Consider the following 25,677-nt stretch of genomic DNA (forward strand, 5'->3'; position numbering starts at 1 on the left):
AGTGGTCACTCCTTCTGTGAGGCAGTGAAGAGACAGAGTGGTCTGCTTGTTCGCCAGGCAGCGAACAGATTAGGCAGTCTCCTTGTTTGTTAGACAGTGAACATCCACAGTGGTTCCTCATTCTGCGAGACAGAGAAAAGACAGAGCCTTTTGCTTGTTCGCCTGGCAGCGAAGAGACACAGCGGTTTGCTTGTTCGCCAGGCAGCGAAGAGACAAAGCCGTCTGCTTGTTCGCCAGGCAGTGGACAGATTCCGCATTCTCCTTGTTTGTGAGACAGCGAGCATCCACAGTGGTCACTCATTCTGCGAGGCAGCGAACAGATGCAGCGGTTTGCTTGTCCACTAGATGGCGTAGTGGCATCACGGATTGCTTTTTCGCCTGGAAGCGACCCGATGCAGCACTTTGCCAGCTGGCGAGGCAGCGAACAGACGCAGCAGTCTGCTGCTTTGTGAGACAGCGAACATCCACGGTGCTTAGTTATTCTGCGAGGCAGCGAAGAGACGAAGCGGTCTGCTTGATCGCCAGGCAGCGAAGAGACGAAGCGGTTTGCTTGCTCGCCAGGCAGCGAACAGATAGGGCAGTCTCCTTGTTTGTGAGACAGCGAACATCCACAGTGCTTCCTCATTCTGCCACGCAGCCAAGAGAAGAAACGGTTTGCTTTTTCGCCAGGCAGCGAACAGATTAGGCAGTCTCCTTGTTTGTGAGACAGCGAACATCCACAGTGGTCACTCATTCTGCGAGACAGCGAATTGGCACAGCGGTTTGCTTGTTCACCAGGCAGTGAAGAGACGAAGCAGTCTGCTTGTTCTCCAGGCAGCGAAAAGATTAGGCAGTCTCCTTGTTTGTTAGACAGTGAACATCCACAGTGGTTCCCCATTCTGCGAGGCAGCGAAGAGCCACAGTGGTTTTCTTGTTCGCCTGGGAGCGAAGAGAGGAAGCAGTCTGCTTGTTCGCCAGGCACTGGACAGATTAGGCAGTCTCCTTGTTTGTGAGTCAGCGAACATCCACAGTGGTTCCTCATTCTGCGAGGCAGCGAAGAGACAGAGCGTTTTGCTTGTTCGCCTGGCAGCGAAGAGACAAAGCGGTTTGCTTGTTCACCAGACATTGAAGAGACGAAGCAGTCTGCTTGTTCTCCAGGCAGCGAAAAGATTAGGCAGTCTCCTTGTTTGTTAGACAGTGGACATCCACAGTGGTTCCCCATTCTGCGAGGCAGCGAAGAGACACAGTGGTTTTCTTTTTCGCCTGGGAGCGAAAGAGGAAGCAGTCTGCTTGTTCGCCAGGCACTGGACAGATTAGGCAGTCTCCTTGTTTGTGAGACAGCAAACATCCGCAGTGCTTCCTCATTCTGCGAGGCAGCGAAGAGACGCAGCGCTCAGTTAGTTCGCCAGTCATCGAAGAGACGAAGCGGTCTGCTTGTTCGCCAGGCAGCGAACAGATTGGGCAGTCTCCCTATTTGTGAGACAGCGAACATCCACAGTGCTTCCTCATTCTGTGAGGCAGCGAAGAGACGCAGCGGTCTGCTTGTTCACCAGGCAGCGAAGAGACGAAGCCGTCTGCTTGTTCGCCAGGTGGTGGACAGATTAGGCAGTCTCCTTGTTTGTGAGACAGCGAACATCCACTGTGGTCACACATGCTGCGAGGCAGCCAAGAGACACAGCGTTCTGCTTGTTCGTGAGGCAGCAGACAGATGCTGTGGTTTGCCAGACAGCGAGGTAGTGAACAAAGAGAGTGGTTCGCTTGTATGCGGGGCAGGGATGTTTAGCCATGGTTGGCTTTTTGGTGAGTGGGCGAATAGACGCAGTGATGTGCTTTTTTGCGAGTCAGCAAAGAGACGAAGCAGTCTGCTTGTTCTCCGGGCAGCGAACAGATTAGGCAGTCTCCTTGTGTGAGAGACAGCGAACATCCACAGTGGTTCCTCATTCTGCCAGACAGCCAAGAGACGCAGCGGTTTGCTTGTTCGCCTGGCAGCGAAGAGACGAAGTGGTTTGCTTGCTCGCCAGGCAGCGAACAGATTAGGCAGTCTCCGTGTTTGTGAGACAGCGAACATCCACAGTGGTCACTCATTCTGCGAGGCCGGCAAGAGACGCAGTGGTCTGCTTGTTCGCCAGGCAGCGAACAGATTAGGCAGTCTCCTTGTTTGTGAGACAGCGAACATCCACAGTGGTTCCTCATTCTGCGAGGCAGAGAAAAGACAGAGCCTTTTGCTTGTTCGCCTGGCAGCGAAGAGACACAGCGGTTTGCTTGTTCGCCAGGCAGCGAAGAGACAAAGCCGTCTGCTTGTTCGCCAGGCAGTGGACAGATTCCGCATTCTCCTTGTTTGTGAGACAGCGAGCATCCACAGTGGTCACTCATTCTGCGAGGCAGCGAACAGATGCAGCGGTTTGCTTGTCCACTAGATGGCGTAGTGGCATCACGGATTGCTTTTTCGCCTGGAAGCGACCCGATGCAGCACTTTGCCAGCTGGCGAGGCAGCGAACAGACGCAGCAGTCTGCTGCTTTGTGAGACAGCGAACATCCACGGTGCTTAGTTATTCTGCGAGGCAGCGAAGAGACGAAGCGGTCTGCTTGCTCGCCAGGCAGCGAACAGATTAGGCAGTCTCCTTGTTTGTGAGACAGCGAACATCCACAGTGGTCACTCATTCTGCGAGACAGCGAATTGGCACAGCGTTCTGCTTGTTCGCTAGGCAGTGGACAGATTAGGCAGTCTCCGTGTTTGTGAGACAGCGAACATCCACAGTGGTCACTCATTCTGCGAGGCAGCGAAGAGACGCAGCTGTCTGCTTGTCCATTAGATGGCGTAGTGGCATCACGGATTGCTTTTTCGCCTGGAAGAGACCCGATGCAGCACTTTGCCAGTTGGCGAGGCAGCGTAGAGACGCAGCCGTCTGCTGCTTTGTGAGACAGCGAACATCCACGGTGCTTAGTTATTGTGCGAGGCAGCGAAGAGACGCAGCGCTTAGTTAGTTCTCCAGGCCCTGAACACATGCAACGGTTTACTTGTTGGCAACGCAGCGAGGAGAGGCAGCGGTCTGCTTGTTCATGAGGCAGCGGAGAAATGCAGCGGTTTGCGTGATGGCGAGGCAGAGAACAGAGAGAGCGGTTCGCTTTTTTGGGAGGCAGCGAAGAGACACGGCAGCCTGCTTGTTCTCCAGGCAGCGAAGAGATTAGGCAGTCTCCTTGTTTGTGAGACAGCGAACATCCACAGTGGTCACTCATTGTGCGAGGCAGTGAAGAGGCACAGCGGTCTGCTTGTTCTCCAGGCAGCGAAGAGATTAGGCAGTCTCCTTGTTGGTGAGACAGCGAACATTCATAGTGTTTCTTCATTCTGCGAGGCAGCCTAGAGACGCAGCGTTTTGCTTTTTCGCCAGGCAGCGAACAGATTAGGCAGTCTCCTTGTTTGTGAGACAGAAAACATCCACAGTGGTCACTCCTTCTGCGAGGCAGTGAAGAGAGAGAGTGGTCTGCTTGTTCGCCAGGCAGCGAAAAGATTAGGCACTCTCCTTGTTGTGAGAGAGCGAACACGCACAGTGCTTCCTCATTCTGCGATGCAGTGAAGAGACAGAGCGTTTTGCTTGTTCGCCTGGCAGCGAAGAGACACAGCGGTTTGCTTGTTCACCAGGCAGTGAAGAGACGAAGCAGTCTGCTTGTTCTCCAGGCAGCGAAAAGATTAGGCAGTCTCCTTGTTTGTTAGACAGTGAACATCCACAGTGGTTCCCCATTCTGCGAGGCAGCGAAGAGCCACAGTGGTTTTCTTGTTCGCCTGGGAGCGAAGAGAGGAAGCAGTCTGCTTGTTCGCCAGGCAGCGAACAGATTAGGCAGTCTCCTTGATTGTGAGACAGCAAACATCCGCAGTGCTTCCTCATTCTGCGAGGCAGCGAAGAGACGCAGCGCTCAGTTAGTTCGCCAGTCATCGAAGAGACGAAGCGGTCTGCTTGTTCGCCAGGCAGCGAACAGATTGAGCAGTCTCCCTATTTGTGAGACAGCGAACGTCCACAGTGCTTCCTCATTCTGCGAGACAGCGAAGAGACAAAGCGGTTTGCTTGTTCACCAGACAGCGAAGAGATGAAGCAGTCTGCTTGTTCTCCAGGCAGCGAACAGATTAGGCAGTCTCCTTGATTGTGAGACAGCGAACATCCACAGTGGTCACTCCTTCTGTGAGGCAGTGAAGAGACAGAGTGGTCTGCTTGTTCGCCAGGCAGCGAACAGATTAGGCAGTCTCCTTGTTTGTTAGACAGTGAACATCCACAGTGGTTCCTCATTCTGCGAGACAGAGAAAAGACAGAGCCTTTTGCTTGTTCGCCTGGCAGCGAAGAGACACAGCGGTTTGCTTGTTCGCCAGGCAGCGAAGAGACAAAGCCGTCTGCTTGTTCGCCAGGCAGTGGACAGATTCCGCATTCTCCTTGTTTGTGAGACAGCGAGCATCCACAGTGGTCACTCATTCTGCGAGGCAGCGAACAGATGCAGCGGTTTGCTTGTCCACTAGATGGCGTAGTGGCATCACGGATTGCTTTTTCGCCTGGAAGCGACCCGATGCAGCACTTTGCCAGCTGGCGAGGCAGCGAACAGACGCAGCAGTCTGCTGCTTTGTGAGACAGCGAACATCCACGGTGCTTAGTTATTCTGCGAGGCAGCGAAGAGACGAAGCGGTCTGCTTGATCGCCAGGCAGCGAAGAGACGAAGCGGTTTGCTTGCTCGCCAGGCAGCGAACAGATAGGGCAGTCTCCTTGTTTGTGAGACAGCAAACATCCACAGTGCTTCCTCATTCTGCCACGCAGCCAAGAGAAGAAACGGTTTGCTTTTTCGCCAGGCAGCGAACAGATTAGGCAGTCTCCTTGTTTGTGAGACAGCGAACATCCACAGTGGTCACTCATTCTGCGAGACAGCGAATTGGCACAGCGGTTTGCTTGTTCACCAGGCAGTGAAGAGACGAAGCAGTCTGCTTGTTCTCCAGGCAGCGAAAAGATTAGGCAGTCTCCTTGTTTGTTAGACAGTGAACATCCACAGTGGTTCCCCATTCTGCGAGGCAGCGAAGAGACACAGTGGTTTTCTTGTTCGCCTGGGAGCGAAGAGAGGAAGCAGTCTGCTTGTTCGCCAGGCACTGGACAGATTAGGCAGTCTCCTTGTTTGTGAGTCAGCGAACATCCACAGTGGTTCCTCATTCTGCGAGGCAGCGAAGAGACAGAGCGTTTTGCTTGTTCGCCTGGCAGCGAAGAGACAAAGCGGTTTGCTTGTTCACCAGGCAGTGAAGAGACGAAGCAGTCTGCTTGTTCTCCAGGCAGCGAAAAGATTAGGCAGTCTCCTTGTTTGTTAGACAGTGGACATCCACAGTGGTTCCCCATTCTGCGAGGCAGCGAAGAGACACAGTGGTTTTCTTTTTCGCCTGGGAGCGAAAGAGGAAGCAGTCTGCTTGTTCGCCAGGCACTGGACAGATTAGGCAGTCTCCTTGTTTGTGAGACAGCAAACATCCGCAGTGCTTCCTCATTCTGCGAGGCAGCGAAGAGACGCAGCGCTCAGTTAGTTCGCCAGTCATCGAAGAGACGAAGCGGTCTGCTTGTTCGCCAGGCAGCGAACAGATTGGGCAGTCTCCCTATTTGTGAGACAGCGAACATCCACAGTGCTTCCTCATTCTGTGAGGCAGCGAAGAGACGCAGCGGTCTGCTTGTTCACCAGGCAGCGAAGAGACCAAGCCGTCTGCTTGTTCGCCAGGTGGTGGACAGATTAGGCAGTCTCCTTGTTTGTGAGACAGCGAACATCCACTGTGGTCACACATGCTGCGAGGCAGCCAAGAGACACAGCGTTCTGCTTGTTCGTGAGGCAGCAGACAGATGCTGTGGTTTGCCAGACAGCGAGGTAGTGAACAAAGAGAGTGGTTCGCTTGTATGCGGGGCAGGGATGTTTAGCCATGGTTGGCTTTTTGGTGAGTGGGCGAATAGACGCAGTGATGTGCTTTTTTGCGAGTCAGCAAAGAGACGAAGCAGTCTGCTTGTTCTCCGGGCAGCGAACAGATTAGGCAGTCTCCTTGTCTGAGAGACAGCGAACATCCACAGTGGTTCCTCATTCTGCCAGACAGCCAAGAGACGCAGCGGTTTGCTTGTTCGCCTGGCAGCGAAGAGACGAAGTGGTTTGCTTGCTCGCCAGGCAGCGAACAGATTAGGCAGTCTCCGTGTTTGTGAGACAGCGAACATCCACAGTGGTCACTCATTCTGCGAGGCCGGCAAGAGACGCAGTGGTCTGCTTGTTCGCCAGGCAGCGAACAGATTAGGCAGTCTCCTTGTTTGTGAGACAGCGAACATCCACAGTGGTTCCTCATTCTGCGAGGCAGCGAACAGGGAGAGCCTTTTGCTTGTTCGCCTGGCAGCGAAGAGACACAGCGGTTTGCTTGTTCGCCAGGCAGCGAAGAGACAAAGCCGTCTGCTTGTTCGCCAGGCAGTGGACAGATTCCGCATTCTCCTTGTTTGTGAGACAGCGAGCATCCACAGTGGTCACTCATTCTGCGAGGCAGCGAACAGATGCAGCGGTTTGCTTGTCCACTAGATGGCGTAGTGGCATCACGGATTGCTTTTTCGCCTGGAAGCGACCCGATGCAGCACTTTGCCAGCTGGCGAGGCAGCGAACAGACGCAGCAGTCTGCTGCTTTGTGAGACAGCGAACATCCACGGTGCTTAGTTATTCTGCGAGGCAGCGAAGAGACGAAGCGGTCTGCTTGCTCGCCAGGCAGCGAACAGATTAGGCAGTCTCCTTGTTTGTGAGACAGCGAACATCCACAGTGGTCACTCATTCTGCGAGACAGCGAATTGGCACAGCGTTCTGCTTGTTCGCTAGGCAGTGGACAGATTAGGCAGTCTCCGTGTTTGTGAGACAGCGAACATCCACAGTGGTCACTCATTCTGCGAGGCAGCGAAGAGACGCAGCTGTCTGCTTGTCCATTAGATGGCGTAGTGGCATCACGGATTGCTTTTTCGCCTGGAAGAGACCCGATGCAGCACTTTGCCAGCTGGCGAGGCAGCGTAGAGACGCAGCCGTCTGCTGCTTTGTGAGACAGCGAACATCCACGGTGCTTAGTTATTGTGCGAGGCAGCGAAGAGACGAAGCGGTCTGCTTGTTCGCCAGGCAGCGAACAGATTGGGCAGTCTCCCTATTTGTGAGACAGCGAACATCCACAGTGCTTCCTCATTCTGTGAGGCAGCGAAGAGACGCAGCGGTCTGCTTGTTCACCAGGCAGCGAAGAGACGAAGCCGTCTGCTTGTTCGCCAGGTGGTGGACAGATTAGGCAGTCTCCTTGTTTGTGAGACAGCGAACATCCACTGTGGTCACACATGCTGCGAGGCAGCCAAGAGACACAGCGTTCTGCTTGTTCGTGAGGCAGCAGACAGATGCTGTGGTTTGCCAGACAGCGAGGTAGTGAACAAAGAGAGTGGTTCGCTTGTATGCGGGGCAGGGATGTTTAGCCATGGTTGGCTTTTTGGTGAGTGGGCGAATAGACGCAGTGATGTGCTTTTTTGCGAGTCAGCAAAGAGACGAAGCAGTCTGCTTGTTCTCCGGGCAGCGAACAGATTAGGCAGTCTCCTTGTCTGAGAGACAGCGAACATCCACAGTGGTTCCTCATTCTGCCAGACAGCCAAGAGACGCAGCGGTTTGCTTGTTCGCCTGGCAGCGAAGAGACGAAGTGGTTTGCTTGCTCGCCAGGCAGCGAACAGATTAGGCAGTCTCCGTGTTTGTGAGACAGCGAACATCCACAGTGGTCACTCATTCTGCGAGGCCGGCAAGAGACGCAGTGGTCTGCTTGTTCGCCAGGCAGCGAACAGATTAGGCAGTCTCCTTGTTTGTGAGACAGCGAACATCCACAGTGGTTCCTCATTCTGCGAGGCAGCGAACAGGGAGAGCCTTTTGCTTGTTCGCCTGGCAGCGAAGAGACACAGCGGTTTGCTTGTTCGCCAGGCAGCGAAGAGACAAAGCCGTCTGCTTGTTCGCCAGGCAGTGGACAGATTCCGCATTCTCCTTGTTTGTGAGACAGCGAGCATCCACAGTGGTCACTCATTCTGCGAGGCAGCGAACAGATGCAGCGGTTTGCTTGTCCACTAGATGGCGTAGTGGCATCACGGATTGCTTTTTCGCCTGGAAGCGACCCGATGCAGCACTTTGCCAGCTGGCGAGGCAGCGAACAGACGCAGCAGTCTGCTGCTTTGTGAGACAGCGAACATCCACGGTGCTTAGTTATTCTGCGAGGCAGCGAAGAGACGAAGCGGTCTGCTTGCTCGCCAGGCAGCGAACAGATTAGGCAGTCTCCTTGTTTGTGAGACAGCGAACATCCACAGTGGTCACTCATTCTGCGAGACAGCGAATTGGCACAGCGTTCTGCTTGTTCGCTAGGCAGTGGACAGATTAGGCAGTCTCCGTGTTTGTGAGACAGCGAACATCCACAGTGGTCACTCATTCTGCGAGGCAGCGAAGAGACGCAGCTGTCTGCTTGTCCATTAGATGGCGTAGTGGCATCACGGATTGCTTTTTCGCCTGGAAGAGACCCGATGCAGCACTTTGCCAGTTGGCGAGGCAGCGTAGAGACGCAGCCGTCTGCTGCTTTGTGAGACAGCGAACATCCACGGTGCTTAGTTATTGTGCGAGGCAGCGAAGAGACGCAGCGCTTAGTTAGTTCTCCAGGCCCTGAACACATGCAACGGTTTACTTGTTGGCAACGCAGCGAGGAGAGGCAGCGGTCTGCTTGTTCATGAGGCAGCGGAGAAATGCAGCGGTTTGCGTGATGGCGAGGCAGAGAACAGAGAGAGCGGTTCGCTTTTTTGGGAGGCAGCGAAGAGACACGGCAGCCTGCTTGTTCTCCAGGCAGCGAAGAGATTAGGCAGTCTCCTTGTTTGTGAGACAGCGAACATCCACAGTGGTCACTCATTGTGCGAGGCAGTGAAGAGGCACAGCGGTCTGCTTGTTCTCCAGGCAGCGAAGAGATTAGGCAGTCTCCTTGTTGGTGAGACAGCGAACATTCATAGTGTTTCTTCATTCTGCGAGGCAGCCTAGAGACGCAGCGTTTTGCTTTTTCGCCAGGCAGCGAACAGATTAGGCAGTCTCCTTGTTTGTGAGACAGAAAACATCCACAGTGGTCACTCCTTCTGCGAGGCAGTGAAGAGAGAGAGTGGTCTGCTTGTTCGCCAGGCAGCGAAAAGATTAGGCACTCTCCTTGTTGTGAGAGAGCGAACACGCACAGTGCTTCCTCATTCTGCGATGCAGTGAAGAGACAGAGCGTTTTGCTTGTTCGCCTGGCAGCGAAGAGACACAGCGGTTTGCTTGTTCACCAGGCAGTGAAGAGACGAAGCAGTCTGCTTGTTCTCCAGGCAGCGAAAAGATTAGGCAGTCTCCTTGTTTGTTAGACAGTGAACATCCACAGTGGTTCCCCATTCTGCGAGGCAGCGAAGAGCCACAGTGGTTTTCTTGTTCGCCTGGGAGCGAAGAGAGGAAGCAGTCTGCTTGTTCGCCAGGCAGCGAACAGATTAGGCAGTCTCCTTGATTGTGAGACAGCAAACATCCGCAGTGCTTCCTCATTCTGCGAGGCAGCGAAGAGACGCAGCGCTCAGTTAGTTCGCCAGTCATCGAAGAGACGAAGCGGTCTGCTTGTTCGCCAGGCAGCGAACAGATTGAGCAGTCTCCCTATTTGTGAGACAGCGAACGTCCACAGTGCTTCCTCATTCTGCGAGACAGCGAAGAGACAAAGCGGTTTGCTTGTTCACCAGACAGCGAAGAGATGAAGCAGTCTGCTTGTTCTCCAGGCAGCGAACAGATTAGGCAGTCTCCTTGATTGTGAGACAGCGAACATCCACAGTGGTCACTCCTTCTGTGAGGCAGTGAAGAGACAGAGTGGTCTGCTTGTTCGCCAGGCAGCGAACAGATTAGGCAGTCTCCTTGTTTGTTAGACAGTGAACATCCACAGTGGTTCCTCATTCTGCGAGACAGAGAAAAGACAGAGCCTTTTGCTTGTTCGCCTGGCAGCGAAGAGACACAGCGGTTTGCTTGTTCGCCAGGCAGCGAAGAGACAAAGCCGTCTGCTTGTTCGCCAGGCAGTGGACAGATTCCGCATTCTCCTTGTTTGTGAGACAGCGAGCATCCACAGTGGTCACTCATTCTGCGAGGCAGCGAACAGATGCAGCGGTTTGCTTGTCCACTAGATGGCGTAGTGGCATCACGGATTGCTTTTTCGCCTGGAAGCGACCCGATGCAGCACTTTGCCAGCTGGCGAGGCAGCGAACAGACGCAGCAGTCTGCTGCTTTGTGAGACAGCGAACATCCACGGTGCTTAGTTATTCTGCGAGGCAGCGAAGAGACGAAGCGGTCTGCTTGATCGCCAGGCAGCGAAGAGACGAAGCGGTTTGCTTGCTCGCCAGGCAGCGAACAGATAGGGCAGTCTCCTTGTTTGTGAGACAGCAAACATCCACAGTGCTTCCTCATTCTGCCACGCAGCCAAGAGAAGAAACGGTTTGCTTTTTCGCCAGGCAGCGAACAGATTAGGCAGTCTCCTTGTTTGTGAGACAGCGAACATCCACAGTGGTCACTCATTCTGCGAGACAGCGAATTGGCACAGCGGTTTGCTTGTTCACCAGGCAGTGAAGAGACGAAGCAGTCTGCTTGTTCTCCAGGCAGCGAAAAGATTAGGCAGTCTCCTTGTTTGTTAGACAGTGAACATCCACAGTGGTTCCCCATTCTGCGAGGCAGCGAAGAGACACAGTGGTTTTCTTGTTCGCCTGGGAGCGAAGAGAGGAAGCAGTCTGCTTGTTCGCCAGGCACTGGACAGATTAGGCAGTCTCCTTGTTTGTGAGTCAGCGAACATCCACAGTGGTTCCTCATTCTGCGAGGCAGCGAAGAGACAGAGCGTTTTGCTTGTTCGCCTGGCAGCGAAGAGACAAAGCGGTTTGCTTGTTCACCAGGCAGTGAAGAGACGAAGCAGTCTGCTTGTTCTCCAGGCAGCGAAAAGATTAGGCAGTCTCCTTGTTTGTTAGACAGTGGACATCCACAGTGGTTCCCCATTCTGCGAGGCAGCGAAGAGACACAGTGGTTTTCTTTTTCGCCTGGGAGCGAAAGAGGAAGCAGTCTGCTTGTTCGCCAGGCACTGGACAGATTAGGCAGTCTCCTTGTTTGTGAGACAGCAAACATCCGCAGTGCTTCCTCATTCTGCGAGGCAGCGAAGAGACGCAGCGCTCAGTTAGTTCGCCAGTCATCGAAGAGACGAAGCGGTCTGCTTGTTCGCCAGGCAGCGAACAGATTGGGCAGTCTCCCTATTTGTGAGACAGCGAACATCCACAGTGCTTCCTCATTCTGTGAGGCAGCGAAGAGACGCAGCGGTCTGCTTGTTCACCAGGCAGCGAAGAGACCAAGCCGTCTGCTTGTTCGCCAGGTGGTGGACAGATTAGGCAGTCTCCTTGTTTGTGAGACAGCGAACATCCACTGTGGTCACACATGCTGCGAGGCAGCCAAGAGACACAGCGTTCTGCTTGTTCGTGAGGCAGCAGACAGATGCTGTGGTTTGCCAGACAGCGAGGTAGTGAACAAAGAGAGTGGTTCGCTTGTATGCGGGGCAGGGATGTTTAGCCATGGTTGGCTTTTTGGTGAGTGGGCGAATAGACGCAGTGATGTGCTTTTTTGCGAGTCAGCAAAGAGACGAAGCAGTCTGCTTGTTCTCCGGGCAGCGAACAGATTAGGCAGTCTCCTTGTCTGAGAGACAGCGAACATCCACAGTGGTTCCTCATTCTGCCAGACAGCCAAGAGACGCAGCGGTTTGCTTGTTCGCCTGGCAGCGAAGAGACGAAGTGGTTTGCTTGCTCGCCAGGCAGCGAACAGATTAGGCAGTCTCCGTGTTTGTGAGACAGCGAACATCCACAGTGGTCACTCATTCTGCGAGGCCGGCAAGAGACGCAGTGGTCTGCTTGTTCGCCAGGCAGCGAACAGATTAGGCAGTCTCCTTGTTTGTGAGACAGCGAACATCCACAGTGGTTCCTCATTCTGCGAGGCAGCGAACAGGGAGAGCCTTTTGCTTGTTCGCCTGGCAGCGAAGAGACACAGCGGTTTGCTTGTTCGCCAGGCAGCGAAGAGACAAAGCCGTCTGCTTGTTCGCCAGGCAGTGGACAGATTCCGCATTCTCCTTGTTTGTGAGACAGCGAGCATCCACAGTGGTCACTCATTCTGCGAGGCAGCGAACAGATGCAGCGGTTTGCTTGTCCACTAGATGGCGTAGTGGCATCACGGATTGCTTTTTCGCCTGGAAGCGACCCGATGCAGCACTTTGCCAGCTGGCGAGGCAGCGAACAGACGCAGCAGTCTGCTGCTTTGTGAGACAGCGAACATCCACGGTGCTTAGTTATTCTGCGAGGCAGCGAAGAGACGAAGCGGTCTGCTTGCTCGCCAGGCAGCGAACAGATTAGGCAGTCTCCTTGTTTGTGAGACAGCGAACATCCACAGTGGTCACTCATTCTGCGAGACAGCGAATTGGCACAGCGTTCTGCTTGTTCGCTAGGCAGTGGACAGATTAGGCAGTCTCCGTGTTTGTGAGACAGCGAACATCCACAGTGGTCACTCATTCTGCGAGGCAGCGAAGAGACGCAGCTGTCTGCTTGTCCATTAGATGGCGTAGTGGCATCACGGATTGCTTTTTCGCCTGGAAGAGACCCGATGCAGCACTTTGCCAGCTGGCGAGGCAGCGTAGAGACGCAGCCGTCTGCTGCTTTGTGAGACAGCGAACATCCACGGTGCTTAGTTATTGTGCGAGGCAGCGAAGAGACGAAGCGGTCTGCTTGTTCGCCAGGCAGCGAACAGATTGGGCAGTCTCCCTATTTGTGAGACAGCGAACATCCACAGTGCTTCCTCATTCTGTGAGGCAGCGAAGAGACGCAGCGGTCTGCTTGTTCACCAGGCAGCGAAGAGACGAAGCCGTCTGCTTGTTCGCCAGGTGGTGGACAGATTAGGCAGTCTCCTTGTTTGTGAGACAGCGAACATCCACTGTGGTCACACATGCTGCGAGGCAGCCAAGAGACACAGCGTTCTGCTTGTTCGTGAGGCAGCAGACAGATGCTGTGGTTTGCCAGACAGCGAGGTAGTGAACAAAGAGAGTGGTTCGCTTGTATGCGGGGCAGGGATGTTTAGCCATGGTTGGCTTTTTGGTGAGTGGGCGAATAGACGCAGTGATGTGCTTTTTTGCGAGTCAGCAAAGAGACGAAGCAGTCTGCTTGTTCTCCGGGCAGCGAACAGATTAGGCAGTCTCCTTGTCTGAGAGACAGCGAACATCCACAGTGGTTCCTCATTCTGCCAGACAGCCAAGAGACGCAGCGGTTTGCTTGTTCACCAGGCAGTGAAGAGACGAAGCAGTCTGCTTGTTCTCCAGGCAGCGAAAAGATTAGGCAGTCTCCTTGTTTGTTAGACAGTGAACATCCACAGTGGTTCCCCATTCTGCGAGGCAGCGAAGAGACACAGTGGTTTTCTTGTTCGCCTGGGAGCGAAGAGAGGAAGCAGTCTGCTTGTTCGCCAGGCACTGGACAGATTAGGCAGTCTCCTTGATTGTGAGACAGCAAACATCCGCAGTGCTTCCTCATTCTGCGAGGCAGCGAAGAGACACAGCGCTCAGTTAGTTCGCCAGTCATCGAAGAGACGAAGCGGTCTGCTTGTTCGCCAGGCAGCGAACAGATTGAGCAGTCTCCCTATTTGTGAGACAGCGAACGTCCACAGTGCTTCCTCATTCTGCGAGACAGCGAAGAGACAAAGCGGTTTGCTTGTTCACCAGACAGCGAAGAGATGAAGCAGTCTGCTTGTTCTCCAGGCAGCGAACAGATTAGGCAGTTTCCTTGTTTGTTAGACAGTGGACATCCACAGTGGTTCCCCATTCTGCGAGGCAGCGAAGAGACGAAGTGGTCTGCTTGTTCGCCAGGCAGCGAACAGATTAGGCAGTCTCCTTGTTTGTGAGACAGCGTACATCCACAGTGGTTCCTCATTCTGCGAGGCAGCGAACAGGGAGAGCCTTTTGCTTGTTCGCCTGGCAGCGAAGAGACACAGCGGTTTGCTTGTTCGCCAGGCAGCGAAGAGACAAAGCCGTCTGCTTGCTCGCCAGGCAGTGGACAGATTCCGCATTCTCCTTGTTTGTGAGACAGCGAGCATCCACAGTGGTCACTCATTCTGCGAGGCAGCGAACAGATGCAGCCGTTTGCTTGTCCACTAGATGGCGTAGTGGCATCACGGATTGCTTTTTCGCCTGGAAGCGACCCGATGCAGCACTTTGCCAGCTGGCGAGGCAGCGAACAGACGCAGCAGTCTGCTGCTTTGTGAGACAGCGAACATCCACGGTGCTTAGTTATTCTGCGAGGCAGCGAAGAGACGAAGCGGTCTGCTTGCTCGCCAGGCAGCGAACAGATTAGGCAGTCTCCTTGTTTGTGAGACAGCGAACATCCACAGTGGTCACTCATTCTGCGAGACAGCGAATTGGCACAGCGTTCTGCTTGTTCGCTAGGCAGTGGACAGATTAGGCAGTCTCCGTGTTTGTGAGACAGCGAACATCCACAGTGGTCACTCATTCTGCGAGGCAGCCAAGAGACGCAGCCGTCTGCTTGTCCATTAGATGGCGTAGTGGCATCACGGATTGCTTTTTCGCCTGGAAGAGACCCGATGCAGCACTTTGCCAGCTGGCGAGGCAGCGTAGAGACGCAGCCGTCTGCTGCTTTGTGAGACAGCGAACATCCACGGTGCTTAGTTATTGTGCGAGGCAGCGAAGAGACGCAGCGCTTAGTTAGTTCTCCAGGCCCTGAACACATGCAACGGTTTACTTGTTGGCAACGCAGCGAGGAGAGGCAGCGGTCTGCTTGTTCATGAGGCAGCGGAGAAATGCAGCGGTTTGCGTGATGGCGAGGCAGAGAACAGAGAGAGCGGTTCGCTTTTTTGGGAGGCAGCGAAGAGACACGGCAGCCTGCTTGTTCTCCAGGCAGCGAAGAGATTAGGCAGTCTCCTTGTTTGTGAGACAGCGAACATCCACAGTGGTCACTCATTGTGCGAGGCAGTGAAGAGGCACAGCGGTCTGCTTGTTCTCCAGGCAGCGAAGAGATTAGGCAGTCTCCTTGTTGGTGAGACAGCGAACATTCATAGTGTTTCTTCATTCTGCGAGGCAGCCTAGAGACGCAGCGTTTTGCTTTTTCGCCAGGCAGCGAACAGATTAGGCAGTCTCCTTGTTTGTGAGACAGAAAACATCCACAGTGGTCACTCCTTCTGCGAGGCAGTGAAGAGAGAGAGTGGTCTGCTTGTTCGCCAGGCAGCGAAAAGATTAGGCACTCTCCTTGTTGTGAGAGAGCGAACACGCACAGTGCTTCCTCATTCTGCGATGCAGTGAAGAGACAGAGCGTTTTGCTTGTTCGCCTGGCAGCGAAGAGACACAGCGGTTTGCTTGTTCACCAGGCAGTGAAGAGACGAAGCAGTCTGCTTGTTCTCCAGGCAGCGAAAAGATTAGGCAGTCTCCTTGTTTGTTAGACAGTGAACATCCACAGTGGTTCCCCATTCTGCGAGGCAGCGAAGAGCCACAGTGGTTTTCTTGTTTGCCTGGGAGCGAAGAGAGGAAGCAGTCTGCTTGTTCGCCAGGCAGCGAACAGATTAGGCAGTCTCCTTGATTGTGAGACAGCAAACATCCGCAGTGCTTCCTCATTCTGCGAGGCAGCGAAGAGACGCAGCGCTCAGTTAGTTCGCCAGTCATCGAAGAGACGAAGCGGTCTGCTTGTTCGCCAGGCAGCGAACAGATTGAGCAGTCTCCCTATTTGTGAGACAGCGAACGTCCACAGTGCTTCCTCATTCTGCGAGACAGCGAAGAGACAAAGCGGTTTGCTTGTTCACCAGACAGCGAAGAGATGAAGCAGTCTGCTTGTTCTCCAGGCAGCGAACAGATTAGGCAGTCTCCTTGATTGTGAGACAGCGAACATCCACAGTGGTCACTCCTTCTGTGAGGCAGTGAAGAGACAGAGTGGTCTGCTTGTTCGCCAGGCAGCGAACAGATTAGGCAGTCTCCTTGTTTGTTAGACAGTGAACATCCACAGTGGTTCCTCATTCTGCGAGACAGAGAAAAGACAGAGCCTTTTGCTTGTTCGCCTGGCAGCGAAGAGACACAGCGGTTTGCTTGTTCGCCAGGCAGTGGACAGATTCCGCATTCTCCTTGTTTGTGAGACAGCGAGCATCCACAGTGGTCACTCATTCTGCGAGGCAGCGAACAGATGCAGCGGTTTGCTTGTCCACTAGATGGCGTAGTGGCATCACGGATTGCTTTTTCGCCTGGAAGCGACCCGATGCAGCACTTTGCCAGCTGGCGAGGCAGCGAACAGACGCAGCAGTCTGCTGCTTTGTGAGACAGCGAACATCCACGGTGGTTAGTTATTCTGCGAGGCAGCGAAGAGACGAAGCGGTCTGCTTGATCGCCAGGCAGCGAAGAGACGAAGCGGTTTGCTTGCTCGCCAGGCAGCGAACAGATAGGGCAGTCTCCTTGTTTGTGAGACAGCGAACATCCACAGTGCTTCCTCATTCTGCCACGCAGCCAAGAGAAGAAACGGTTTGCTTTTTCGCCAGGCAGCGAACAGATTAGGCAGTCTCCTTGTTTGTGAGACAGCGAACATCCACAGTGGTCACTCATTCTGCGAGACAGCGAATTGGCACAGCGGTTTGCTTGTTCACCAGGCAGTGAAGAGACGAAGCAGTCTGCTTGTTCTCCAGGCAGCGAAAAGATTAGGCAGTCTCCTTGTTTGTTAGACAGTGAACATCCACAGTGGTTCCCCATTCTGCGAGGCAGCGAAGAGACACAGTGGTTTTCTTGTTCGCCTGGGAGCGAAGAGAGGAAGCAGTCTGCTTGTTCGCCAGGCACTGGACAGATTAGGCAGTCTCCTTGTTTGTGAGTCAGCGAACATCCACAGTGGTTCCTCATTCTGCGAGGCAGCGAAGAGACAGAGCGTTTTGCTTGTTCGCCTGGCAGCGAAGAGACAAAGCGGTTTGCTTGTTCACCAGACATTGAAGAGACGAAGCAGTCTGCTTGTTCTCCAGGCAGCGAAAAGATTAGGCAGTCTCCTTGTTTGTTAGACAGTGGACATCCACAGTGGTTCCCCATTCTGCGAGGCAGCGAAGAGACACAGTGGTTTTCTTTTTCGCCTGGGAGCGAAAGAGGAAGCAGTCTGCTTGTTCGCCAGGCACTGGACAGATTAGGCAGTCTCCTTGTTTGTGAGACAGCAAACATCCGCAGTGCTTCCTCATTCTGCGAGGCAGCGAAGAGACGCAGCGCTCAGTTAGTTCGCCAGTCATCGAAGAGACGAAGCGGTCTGCTTGTTCGCCAGGCAGCGAACAGATTGGGCAGTCTCCCTATTTGTGAGACAGCGAACATCCACAGTGCTTCCTCATTCTGTGAGGCAGCGAAGAGACGCAGCGGTCTGCTTGTTCACCAGGCAGCGAAGAGACCAAGCCGTCTGCTTGTTCGCCAGGTGGTGGACAGATTAGGCAGTCTCCTTGTTTGTGAGACAGCGAACATCCACTGTGGTCACACATGCTGCGAGGCAGCCAAGAGACACAGCGTTCTGCTTGTTCGTGAGGCAGCAGACAGATGCTGTGGTTTGCCAGACAGCGAGGTAGTGAACAAAGAGAGTGGTTCGCTTGTATGCGGGGCAGGGATGTTTAGCCATGGTTGGCTTTTTGGTGAGTGGGCGAATAGACGCAGTGATGTGCTTTTTTGCGAGTCAGCAAAGAGACGAAGCAGTCTGCTTGTTCTCCGGGCAGCGAACAGATTAGGCAGTCTCCTTGTCTGAGAGACAGCGAACATCCACAGTGGTTCCTCATTCTGCCAGACAGCCAAGAGACGCAGCGGTTTGCTTGTTCGCCTGGCAGCGAAGAGACGAAGTGGTTTGCTTGCTCGCCAGGCAGCGAACAGATTAGGCAGTCTCCGTGTTTGTGAGACAGCGAACATCCACAGTGGTCACTCATTCTGCGAGGCCGGCAAGAGACGCAGTGGTCTGCTTGTTCGCCAGGCAGCGAACAGATTAGGCAGTCTCCTTGTTTGTGAGACAGCGAACATCCACAGTGGTTCCTCATTCTGCGAGGCAGCGAACAGGGAGAGCCTTTTGCTTGTTCGCCTGGCAGCGAAGAGACACAGCGGTTTGCTTGTTCGCCAGGCAGCGAAGAGACAAAGCCGTCTGCTTGTTCGCCAGGCAGTGGACAGATTCCGCATTCTCCTTGTTTGTGAGACAGCGAGCATCCACAGTGGTCACTCATTCTGCGAGGCAGCGAACAGATGCAGCGGTTTGCTTGTCCACTAGATGGCGTAGTGGCATCACGGATTGCTTTTTCGCCTGGAAGCGACCCGATGCAGCACTTTGCCAGCTGGCGAGGCAGCGAACAGACGCAGCAGTCTGCTGCTTTGTGAGACAGCGAACATCCACGGTGCTTAGTTATTCTGCGAGGCAGCGAAGAGACGAAGCGGTCTGCTTGCTCGCCAGGCAGCGAACAGATTAGGCAGTCTCCTTGTTTGTGAGACAGCGAACATCCACAGTGGTCACTCATTCTGCGAGACAGCGAATTGGCACAGCGTTCTGCTTGTTCGCTAGGCAGTGGACAGATTAGGCAGTCTCCGTGTTTGTGAGACAGCGAACATCCACAGTGGTCACTCATTCTGCGAGGCAGCGAAGAGACGCAGCTGTCTGCTTGTCCATTAGATGGCGTAGTGGCATCACGGATTGCTTTTTCGCCTGGAAGAGACCCGATGCAGCACTTTGCCAGCTGGCGAGGCAGCGTAGAGACGCAGCCGTCTGCTGCTTTGTGAGACAGCGAACATCCACGGTGCTTAGTTATTGTGCGAGGCAGCGAAGAGACGCAGCGCTTAGTTAGTTCTCCAGGCCCTGAACACATGCAACGGTTTACTTGTTGGCAACGCAGCGAGGAGAGGCAGCGGTCTGCTTGTTCATGAGGCAGCGGAGAAATGCAGCGGTTTGCGTGATGGCGAGGCAGAGAACAGAGAGAGCGGTTCGCTTTTTTGGGAGGCAGCGAAGAGACACGGCAGCCTGCTTGTTCTCCAGGCAGCGAAGAGATTAGGCAGTCTCCTTGTTTGTGAGACAGCGAACATCCACAGTGGTCACTCATTGTGCGAGGCAGTGAAGAGGCACAGCGGTCTGCTTGTTCTCCAGGCAGCGAAGAGATTAGGCAGTCTCCTTGTTGGTGAGACAGCGAACATTCATAGTGTTTCTTCATTCTGCGAGGCAGCCTAGAGACGCAGCGTTTTGCTTTTTCGCCAGGCAGCGAACAGATTAGGCAGTCTCCTTGTTTGTGAGACAGAAAACATCCACAGTGGTCACTCCTTCTGCGAGGCAGTGAAGAGAGAGAGTGGTCTGCTTGTTCGCCAGGCAGCGAAAAGATTAGGCACTCTCCTTGTTGTGAGAGAGCGAACACGCACAGTGCTTCCTCATTCTGCGATGCAGTGAAGAGACAGAGCGTTTTGCTTGTTCGCCTGGCAGCGAAGAGACACAGCGGTTTGCTTGTTCACCAGGCAGTGAAGAGACGAAGCAGTCTGCTTGTTCTCCAGGCAGCGAAAAGATTAGGCAGTCTCCTTGTTTGTTAGACAGTGAACATCCACAGTGGTTCCCCATTCTGCGAGGCAGCGAAGAGCCACAGTGGTTTTCTTGTTCGCCTGGGAGCGAAGAGAGGAAGCAGTCTGCTTGTTCGCCAGGCAGCGAACAGATTAGGCAGTCTCCTTGATTGTGAGACAGCAAACATCCGCAGTGCTTCCTCATTCTGCGAGGCAGCGAAGAGACGCAGCGCTCAGTTAGTTCGCCAGTCATCGAAGAGACGAAGCGGTCTGCTTGTTCGCCAGGCAGCGAACAGATTGAGCAGTCTCCCTATTTGTGAGACAGCGAACGTCCACAGTGCTTCCTCATTCTGCGAGACAGCGAAGAGACAAAGCGGTTTGCTTGTTCACCAGACAGCGAAGAGATGAAGCAGTCTGCTTGTTCTCCAGGCAGCGAACAGATTAGGCAGTCTCCTTGATTGTGAGACAGCGAACATCCACAGTGGTCACTCCTTCTGTGAGGCAGTGAAGAGACAGAGTGGTCTGCTTGTTCGCCAGGCAGCGAACAGATTAGGCAGTCTCCTTGTTTGTTAGACAGTGAACATCCACAGTGGTTCCTCATTCTGCGAGACAGAGAAAAGACAGAGCCTTTTGCTTGTTCGCCTGGCAGCGAAGAGACACAGCGGTTTGCTTGTTCGCCAGGCAGCGAAGAGACAAAGCCGTCTGCTTGTTCGCCAGGCAGTGGACAGATTCCGCATTCTCCTTGTTTGTGAGACAGCGAGCATCCACAGTGGTCACTCATTCTGCGAGGCAGCGAACAGATGCAGCGGTTTGCTTGTCCACTAGATGGCGTAGTGGCATCACGGATTGCTTTTTCGCCTGGAAGCGACCCGATGCAGCACTTTGCCAGCTGGCGAGGCAGCGAACAGACGCAGCAGTCTGCTGCTTTGTGAGACAGCGAACATCCACGGTGCTTAGTTATTCTGCGAGGCAGCGAAGAGACGAAGCGGTCTGCTTGATCGCCAGGCAGCGAAGAGACGAAGCGGTTTGCTTGATCGCCAGGCAGCGAACAGATAGGGCAGTCTCCTTGTTTGTGAGACAGCAAACATCCACAGTGCTTCCTCATTCTGCCACGCAGCCAAGAGAAGAAACGGTTTGCTTTTTCGCCAGGCAGCGAACAGATTAGGCAGTCTCCTTGTTTGTGAGACAGCGAACATCCACAGTGGTCACTCATTCTGCGAGACAGCGAATTGGCACAGCGGTTTGCTTGTTCACCAGGCAGTGAAGAGACGAAGCAGTCTGCTTGTTCTCCAGGCAGCGAAAAGATTAGGCAGTCTCCTTGTTTGTTAGACAGTGAACATCCACAGTGGTTCCCCATTCTGCGAGGCAGCGAAGAGACACAGTGGTTTTCTTGTTCGCCTGGGAGCGAAGAGAGGAAGCAGTCTGCTTGTTCGCCAGGCACTGGACAGATTAGGCAGTCTCCTTGTTTGTGAGTCAGCGAACATCCACAGTGGTTCCTCATTCTGCGAGGCAGCGAAGAGACAGAGCGTTTTGCTTGTTCGCCTGGCAGCGAAGAGACAAAGCGGTTTGCTTGTTCACCAGACATTGAAGAGACGAAGCAGTCTGCTTGTTCTCCAGGCAGCGAAAAGATTAGGCAGTCTCCTTGTTTGTTAGACAGTGGACATCCACAGTGGTTCCCCATTCTGCGAGGCAGCGAAGAGACACAGTGGTTTTCTTTTTCGCCTGGGAGCGAAAGAGGAAGCAGTCTGCTTGTTCGCCAGGCACTGGACAGATTAGGCAGTCTCCTTGTTTGTGAGACAGCAAACATCCGCAGTGCTTCCTCATTCTGCGAGGCAGCGAAGAGACGCAGCGCTCAGTTAGTTCGCCAGTCATCGAAGAGACGAAGCGGTCTGCTTGTTCGCCAGGCAGCGAACAGATTGGGCAGTCTCCCTATTTGTGAGACAGCGAACATCCACAGTGCTTCCTCATTCTGTGAGGCAGCGAAGAGACGCAGCGGTCTGCTTGTTCACCAGGCAGCGAAGAGACGAAGCCGTCTGCTTGTTCGCCAGGTGGTGGACAGATTAGGCAGTCTCCTTGTTTGTGAGACAGCGAACATCCACTGTGGTCACACATGCTGCGAGGCAGCCAAGAGACACAGCGTTCTGCTTGTTCGTGAGGCAGCAGACAGATGCTGTGGTTTGCCAGACAGCGAGGTAGTGAACAAAGAGAGTGGTTCGCTTGTATGCGGGGCAGGGATGTTTAGCCATGGTTGGCTTTTTGGTGAGTGGGCGAATAGATGCAGTGATGTGCTTTTTTGTGAGTCAGCAAAGAGACGAAGCAGTCTGCTTGTTCTCCGGGCAGCGAACAGATTAGGCAGTCTCCTTGTCTGAGAGACAGCGAACATCCACAGTGGTTCCTCATTCTGCCAGACAGCCAAGAGACGCAGCGGTTTGCTTGTTCGCCTGGCAGCGAAGAGACGAAGTGGTCTGCTTGTTCGCCAGGCAGCGAACAGATTAGGCAGTCTCCTTGTTTGTGAGACAGCGTACATCCACAGTGGTTCCTCATTCTGCGAGGCAGCGAACAGGGAGAGCCTTTTGCTTGTTCGCCTGGCAGCGAAGAGACACAGCGGTTTGCTTGTTCGCCAGGCAGCGAAGAGACAAAGCCGTCTGCTTGTTCGCCAGGCAGTGGACAGATTCCGCATTCTCCTTGTTTGTGAGACAGCGAGCATCCACAGTGGTCACTCATTCTGCGAGGCAGCGAACAGATGCAGCCGTTTGCTTGTCCACTAGATGGCGTAGTGGCATCACGGATTGCTTTTTCGCCTGGAAGCGACCCGATGCAGCACTTTGCCAGCTGGCGAGGCAGCGAACAGACGCAGCAGTCTGCTGCTTTGTGAGACAGCGAACATCCACGGTGCTTAGTTATTCTGCGAGGCAGCGAAGAGACGAAGCGGTCTGCTTGCTCGCCAGGCAGCGAACAGATTAGGCAGTCTCCTTGTTTGTGAGACAGCGAACATCCACAGTGGTCACTCATTCTGCGAGACAGCGAATTGGCACAGCGTTCTGCTTGTTCGCTAGGCAGTGGACAGATTAGGCAGTCTCCGTGTTTGTGAGACAGCGAACATCCACAGTGGTCACTCATTCTGCGAGGCAGCGAAGAGACGCAGCCGTCTGCTTGTCCATTAGATGGCGTAGTGGCATCACGGATTGCTTTTTCGCCTGGAAGAGACCCGATGCAGCACTTTGCCAGCTGGCGAGGCAGCGTAGAGACGCAGCCGTCTGCTGCTTTGTGAGACAGCGAACATCCACGGTGCTTAGTTATTCTGCGAGGCAGCGAAGAGACGCAGCGCTTAGTTAGTTCTCCAGGCCCTGAACACATGCAACGGTTTACTTGTTGGCAACGCAGCGAGGAGAGGCAGCGGTCTGCTTGTTCATGAGGCAGCGGAGAAATGCAGCGGTTTGCGTGATGGCGAGGCAGAGAACAGAGAGAGCGGTTCGCTTTTTTGGGAGGCAGCGAAGAGACACGGCAGCCTGCTTGTTCTCCAGGCAGCGAAGAGATTAGGCAGTCTCCTTGTTGGTGAGACAGCGAACATTCATAGTGTTTCTTCATTCTGCGAGGCAGCCTAGAGACGCAGCGTTTTGCTTTTTCGCCAGGCAGCGAACAGATTAGGCAGTCTCCTTGTTTGTGAGACAGAAAACATCCACAGTGGTCACTCCTTCTGCGAGGCAGTGAAGAGAGAGAGTGGTCTGCTTGTTCGCCAGGCAGCGAAAAGATTAGGCACTCTCCTTGTTGTGAGAGAGCGAACACGCACAGTGCTTCCTCATTCTGGGATGCAGTGAAGAGACAGAGCGTTTTGCTTGTTCGCCTGGCAGCGAAGAGACACAGCGGTTTGCTTGTTCACCAGGCAGTGAAGAGACGAAGCAGTCTGCTTGTTCTCCAGGCAGCGAAAAGATTAGGCAGTCTCCTTGTTTGTTAGACAGTGAACATCCACAGTGGTTCCCCATTCTGCGAGGCAGCGAAGAGCCACAGTGGTTTTCTTGTTTGCCTGGGAGCGAAGAGAGGAAGCAGTCTGCTTGTTCGCCAGGCAGCGAACAGATTAGGCAGTCTCCTTGATTGTGAGACAGCAAACATCCGCAGTGCTTCCTCATTCTGCGAGGCAGCGAAGAGACGCAGCGCTCAGTTAGTTCGCCAGTCATCGAAGAGACGAAGCGGTCTGCTTGTTCGCCAGGCAGCGAACAGATTGAGCAGTCTCCCTATTTGTGAGACAGCGAACGTCCACAGTGCTTCCTCATTCTGCGAGACAGCGAAGAGACAAAGCGGTTTGCTTGTTCACCAGACAGCGAAGAGATGAAGCAGTCTGCTTGTTCTCCAGGCAGCGAACAGATTAGGCAGTCTCCTTGATTGTGAGACAGCGAACATCCACAGTGGTCACTCCTTCTGTGAGGCAGTGAAGAGACAGAGTGGTCTGCTTGTTCGCCAGGCAGCGAACAGATTAGGCAGTCTCCTTGTTTGTTAGACAGTGAACATCCACAGTGGTTCCTCATTCTGCGAGACAGAGAAAAGACAGAGCCTTTTGCTTGTTCGCCTGGCAGCGAAGAGACACAGCGGTTTGCTTGTTCGCCAGGCAGCGAAGAGACAAAGCCGTCTGCTTGTTCGCCAGGCAGTGGACAGATTCCGCATTCTCCTTGTTTGTGAGACAGCGAGCATCCACAGTGGTCACTCATTCTGCGAGGCAGCGAACAGATGCAGCGGTTTGCTTGTCCACTAGATGGCGTAGTGGCATCACGGATTGCTTTTTCGCCTGGAAGCGACCCGATGCAGCACTTTGCCAGCTGGCGAGGCAGCGAACAGACGCAGCAGTCTGCTGCTTTGTGAGACAGCGAACATCCACGGTGCTTAGTTATTCTGCGAGGCAGCGAAGAGACGAAGCGGTCTGCTTGATCGCCAGGCAGCGAAGAGACGAAGCGGTTTGCTTGATCGCCAGGCAGCGAACAGATAGGGCAGTCTCCTTGTTTGTGAGACAGCAAACATCCACAGTGCTTCCTCATTCTGCCACGCAGCCAAGAGAAGAAACGGTTTGCTTTTTCGCCAGGCAGCGAACAGATTAGGCAGTCTCCTTGTTTGTGAGACAGCGAACATCCACAGTGGTCACTCATTCTGCGAGACAGCGAATTGGCACAGCGGTTTGCTTGTTCACCAGGCAGTGAAGAGACGAAGCAGTCTGCTTGTTCTCCAGGCAGCGAAAAGATTAGGCAGTCTCCTTGTTTGTTAGACAGTGAACATCCACAGTGGTTCCCCATTCTGCGAGGCAGCGAAGAGACACAGTGGTTTTCTTGTTCGCCTGGGAGCGAAGAGAGGAAGCAGTCTGCTTGTTCGCCAGGCACTGGACAGATTAGGCAGTCTCCTTGTTTGTGAGTCAGCGAACATCCACAGTGGTTCCTCATTCTGCGAGGCAGCGAAGAGACAGAGCGTTTTGCTTGTTCGCCTGGCAGCGAAGAGACAAAGCGGTTTGCTTGTTCACCAGACATTGAAGAGACGAAGCAGTCTGCTTGTTCTCCAGGCAGCGAAAAGATTAGGCAGTCTCCTTGTTTGTTAGACAGTGGACATCCACAGTGGTTCCCCATTCTGCGAGGCAGCGAAGAGACACAGTGGTTTTCTTGTTCGCCTGGGAGCGAAAGAGGAAGCAGTCTGCTTGTTCGCCAGGCACTGGACAGATTAGGCAGTCTCCTTGTTTGTGAGACAGCAAACATCCGCAGTGCTTCCTCATTCTGCGAGGCAGCGAAGAGACGCAGCGCTCAGTTAGTTCGCCAGTCATCGAAGAGACGAAGCGGTCTGCTTGTTCGCCAGGCAGCGAACAGATTGGGCAGTCTCCCTATTTGTGAGACAGCGAACATCCACAGTGCTTCCTCATTCTGTGAGGCAGCGAAGAGACGCAGCGGTCTGCTTGTTCACCAGGCAGCGAAGAGACGAAGCCGTCTGCTTGTTCGCCAGGTGGTGGACAGATTAGGCAGTCTCCTTGTTTGTGAGACAGCGAACATCCACTGTGGTCACACATGCTGCGAGGCAGCCAAGAGACACAGCGTTCTGCTTGTTCGTGAGGCAGCAGACAGATGCTGTGGTTTGCCAGACAGCGA

This window comes from Apteryx mantelli, chromosome 6 (assembly GCF_036417845.1).
Source record: "Apteryx mantelli isolate bAptMan1 chromosome 6, bAptMan1.hap1, whole genome shotgun sequence".
NCBI lineage: Eukaryota > Metazoa > Chordata > Aves > Apterygiformes > Apterygidae > Apteryx > Apteryx mantelli.